At 39.3% G+C, this 5,337-nt stretch overlaps 1 protein-coding gene and 1 long non-coding RNA gene across 5 annotated transcripts in view; one reads left to right on the top strand and one right to left on the bottom strand.

The window, feature by feature from the left end:
* Dnah7 (dynein axonemal heavy chain 7) overlaps nucleotides 1-5,337 on the top strand; it is a 254,194-nt gene that overhangs the window by 77,085 nt on the left and 171,772 nt on the right. The window lies entirely within an intron of this gene.
* LOC116088421 overlaps nucleotides 1-5,337 on the bottom strand; it is a 20,066-nt gene that overhangs the window by 2,556 nt on the left and 12,173 nt on the right. The gene's annotated exons all lie outside the window — the stretch shown is intronic.

Here is a 5,337-nt window from a genome sequence, read left to right as displayed (position 1 = left end):
ATTATTAACTGTTGTCACAGTGATCTTGGCTCTGAGCCTGTCCTGGCTTTCAGCAGACCTTCCTTGCATCCCTAGCTTTTGATTCAAAGTGGAAGACATTGGCTTAATTTCTCTTAAACAGTTGGACACCATTGTAAGATTATTAATTGGCATAGTTTCAACACTGCTGCATGTGAGGGGTGGGGGAGCCAGATTGATTAAGTTGCTATTTTATGTGGTGTGAGTCATGCTGCTCAACACATCAGGATAGTAACACCAGAGATCAATGATCTCAGGTCTCCACAGCAGGGGTAATAATGAAGGCTTGACATATTGTGAGAACTACCAAAACATGACACCGGGACCATAAGTGAGCGCATGCTACTGGAAAAATGACAGGGATGGAGCTGCTTGGTGTGGGTCACCACAGATCATTCATTCCCAGTATCTTTCCAGTGTAAGAAGGACGTGAGAGAATGTGATGAATGTGTAGCTTATCAATCATTACCTTTGTTATTTGTTTTGTGCTCCTCACTGTTCATGGAGTCTGGGATCTTTGTTATGTTCACTGCTGTTACCAAGCCCCAAGAACTGGCTGACACAGAGAGATAGCTGTTGAATAATCAGGACTGATACTGGAATTATTACTAGTTCTAAAGATTTCTAAGTTTATTCTGAAAAAAAATCTCTGAAAATTCAATTTCAGGTAAATGGTCCCTGAGATCTGTATTAATATTCTGGGTCTTAAAGATTTCCAATTCCTGACAGAACTGGAGTCTCAGAGCTGGAAGAGCCTTACGGGTCTGTAGTCAGCCTGCCTTACTACTCTGAGTGCTAGAGATGTAATGGGGTCCTTACCAGCTCTCTGTTGTCTGGGGATTTAAGATGAGGAAGGTAATTCCTCCAGAAGCTTACTAAGTGGTTGGAGCTTAATTCGACTACACATATACATGTTATATTTCCTGTAAATCTCCCGGCAGCAGGGATGAGAAATCTTTCTCCATTAGCCAAAATGAAAACTTCAGGCTCTGCCGTTCATTTGGTCTAGACATGTCAGTCAATTTTATCAGTCCTCATTTGGGCTTTTCAGACTGGTGATGGTTATGAACAACAACAACAACAACAACAACACACACACAAACAAACACAAACACACACACACACCATAAAAGCATTTCCTTAACCAAAAATTATAATATGCATAAAGGATCAAAGGAAGCCATACTAAATTTTAAATTTCTAGTAGCATCTATTAAAGCACCTTGCTATTGTATCTAAGCTAATCATTGACAGCCAGGCAGAGTGTAGAGGGCCCAATGTTCTTTGATTTCTCTGCCTTTTCACCAACTTTGAGAAAGAGCTCTCTTCCCCATTTTAAAGAATAGAGTTGTGTTTAAACATGATATATGATTAGACAGGTACAAGGGAGTAGAGGGCAGGATAGAAGTCAGCTTGTCTCGCTGGAGGCCTTTGCTTTGCCCAATCCATCCTTCACTGAGTCTGCCTCTGTGGGATTGATCTTCCAGGCATGTAAGGATACCTTTTAGTGGTTTTAGTCCATATGCAAATGCATACAGACCATTTGGAAGTTTGCATGTGAATCAGAGACATTGAGCTAACCTGGCTAAGTAGAATTGACCTCAGAAACTTAGAACAGCTTTAGCATATCTAATTAAAAACATGTGTTGCCTCAAATACTGAAGCTTTTATTTTGGAATTTTGACTTTCAGATTTAAGATGTTCAACCAGTAAGTTCAAATATTTCACAACCCACAAAGCTTTGAAATATAAGCTATGCCTGTTCCTAGGCATTTCACATGGCAGTAGTCAGCTTAGTAACTGTACCTGAATGGTCTTTTGTTTTGGAGGGGGAGCTTATTTGTTGTTGACCAGAGATTATAATATTTACTGAACAAAACCCAGTTATTCTAAAAGTTGAACATCATAACTTTCAAGTATCAGACCTAAAATAGTCAAATTATAGTAAGCTACTGGAGTTCAAACCCAACAATTTTTTTTTATTGTTAATTTGTGAAAGAAAAATTTCACTTTTATTAGCAGTAATTTCTTTTTTTCCAAGAGAAGCACACTTTCTTCCAGATGGTGGCGCTCAAAGAACACTATTTTGGATTTTAGATTTTAAGTTCATAGCAGTACAAGTCCACACTGCATGACTTGCACATTTATAAATTATGTCCCGAGTTTGTCAGTGTGTGTGTGTGTGTGTGTGTGTGAGTGAGAGAAAGAGAGAGAGAGAGAGAGAGAGAGAGAGAGAGAGAGAGAGAGAGAGAGAGAGGGAGGGAGGGAGGAGAGGACAAGGGAGGGAGAGGGAGAGAGGGAGGGAGAGGGAGAAGACAGAGACAGACAAAGGAGGGAAAGGGGGAGTATTATATGTCTATTTGAAACACAAGATCTTCTGAAAATTGCAATGAAATGCCTCTAAAAATTGGAGATTCCTTAATCTCTCATTGCACATGTTCCATACTTTTGTATTATTGATGAAACAGGTATTAATGATAGTTATTTTTCTTTGTTAAATTATTGCGTTTCTCTTCCATCATCACAATTCAACACAAAGCAACCGTGTTGTCTTTTCAGCAGTGTTCTAATTACTAAACAAAAGCCCTGAGTTGTAGCATAAGAGAGGCTGTATGCCCACACACAGGAGGCAGAAGTGCAAGGCCCATAAGAAGCTTCAGGATAGCTGCACAGCAAATTTGAGTCCAGAAATAAAAAAGAAGAAAAGTCAAAAGCACACTAACAACAACAACAAAAAAAAAACATGTGAGACTCTTGGAAAGGAAGAGAGGGCACAGGAACAGCTGAACAGCTGGGGACAGGATCCTTCCGGTCTCCACCCACACCCGCATGTGGAGTTAAGGCTGTTCCACAGTACCCAAATCCTGCCCAGGTCTCTCTAGGAGTGCTGACACACACCTAAGATCACAGGCTCACAGGCCCACAGGAGGAACAAGCTCCAGTCAGAAACAGCAAAACCAACCAACACCAGAGGTAACCAGACGGTAAGAGGCAAGTGCAAGAATCTAAGTAACAGAAACCAAGGATAATTGGCATCATTAGAACCCAGTTCTTCCACCACAGCGAGTCCTGGATACCACAACATACAGCAAAAGAAAAATACAGATTTGAAATCACATCTCATGATAATGATAGAGGACTTTAAGAAGGACATAAATAACTCCATTAAAGAAATACAGGAGAACACAGGTAAACAGGTAGAAGCCCTTAAAGAGGAAACCCAAAAATCCTTTAAAGAATTACAGGAAAACACAACTAAATAGGTGAAGGCATTGAATAAAACCATCCAGGATCTAAAAATGGGAATAGAAACAATAAAGAAATGACAAAGGGAGACAACCCTGGAGATAGAAAACCTAGGAAAGAGGTCAGGAGTTTCAAGCATCACCAACAGAATACAAGAGATAGAAGAATCTCAGGTACAGAAGATACCATAGAAAATATTGACAAAACAGTCAAAGAAAATGCAAAATGCAAAAAGCTCCTAACCCAAAACATCCAATAAATCCAGGACACAGTGAGAAGACCAAACCTAAGGATAACAGGCATAGAAAAGAGCGAACATTCCAACTTAAAGGGCCAGTAAATATCTTCAACAAAATTATAGAAGAAAACTTTCCTAACCTAAAGAAAAGGATGCCTATAAACATATAAGAAGCCTACAGAACTCTGAATATACTGGAACAGAAAAGAAATTCCACCCCTCATATAATAATCAAAACACCAAATGCACTTAACAAAGAAAGAGTATTAAAAGCAGTAAGGGGGAAAAGGTCAAATAACATATAAAGGCAGGCCTAACAGAATTACACCAGATTATCAGATTACACCAGACTTCAGACATCAGACATCAGAGACTCTAAAGGCCAGAAGATCTTGGGCAGATGTCATAAAGACCCTACTAGAAAACAAATGCTAGCCCAAGCTAATATACCCAGCAAAACTCTCAATTACCATAGATGGAGAAACCAAGATATTTCATGACAAAATGAAATTTACACAATATCTTTCAACAAATCCAGCCCTACAAAGGATAATAGATGGAAAACTACAACACATGGAGGGAAACTATACCCTAGAAAAAGCAAGAAAGTAATCTTCTTTCAACAAACCCAAAAGAAGATAGCCACACATACATAATTCCATCTCTAACAACAAAAATAATAGGAAGCAACAATCAATTTTTCTTAATATCTCTTAATATCAATGGACAAAATTCCCCAATAAAAAGACCTAGACTGACAGTCTGGACACGTGAACAAGAAGTGTCAAGAAGTGCTTGCTGACAGGAGCCTGATATAGCTGTCTGCTGAGAGGTTCTGCCAGAGCCTGACAAATACAGAGGCGAATGCTCACACAAACCATTGGACTAAGCACGGGTCCCCAATGGAGGAGTTAGAGAAAGTACTGAAGGAGCCGAAGGGGTTTGCAACACCATAGGAAGAACAACAATATCAACCAGCCAGACCCCTCCCCAAGAGCTCCCAAAGACTAAACCACCAACCAAAGAGTACACATGGAGGGACCCATGGCTCCAGCTGCATATGTAGCAGAAAATGGTTTTGTCAAACATCAATGGGAGGAGAGGCACTTAGTCCTGTGGAGACTAGATGCCCCAGTGTAGGGGAATGCCATGGTGGGAAGGTGGGAGTAGGTAGGTGGATGGGGGAGCACCCTCATAGAAGCAGGGACAGGGAGGATGGGATAAGGGATTTCTGGAGGGGAAACCAGGAAAGGGGATAATATTTGAAATGTAATAAAAATAAATATCCATTAAAAAAGAGAAAATTAATTTTCTGAGCCCCACTAGAAAAAAAGAAAAGTAAAGCAAGAGAGTTTTCTTTTTGCTGGTGCTGGCAATTGAAACCAGGACCTTGTATGTGCTGAAGAATTTAGCCCCATCTCTAGTCTAGAATAAAATTCATATGTGAAACAATTTTCCACTGATATTTTGGTACGCCTTTCAGTCATGGTTGAGTACAGTTGAAAAAATAAGTTATTAGTTAATCTTAAAATTCAATGTTTACTCCTGAAACGGCATACTCATGTTTAAATTTCATGTAACGTTCCTAGAACATCCTATCACATTCCTGTTTGCAGTAGGAAGCTGGGAACACCATGGCTTGAGGGTAGACAGCATGACTTTTATGTGAAAGAACTTGGCAGGCATACAATATTCAAGACTACCATTTTAAAAGTTCCCATAATCTTTGTTCTATTAAATGAAAAATTTCAGCTATGTTGTAAATAGATATAAAATTAATAACTACTATTTTGAATTGCATGCTGCCCTGGGTAGTTTTTTTTTTTTTTTTTTTT

This window comes from Mastomys coucha, unplaced genomic scaffold, assembly GCF_008632895.1.
Source record: "Mastomys coucha isolate ucsf_1 unplaced genomic scaffold, UCSF_Mcou_1 pScaffold14, whole genome shotgun sequence".
Classification (NCBI taxonomy): domain Eukaryota; kingdom Metazoa; phylum Chordata; class Mammalia; order Rodentia; family Muridae; genus Mastomys; species Mastomys coucha.
The sequence above is the reverse complement of the archived record's forward strand: the minus strand, read 5'-3'. Positions and strand labels throughout refer to the sequence as shown.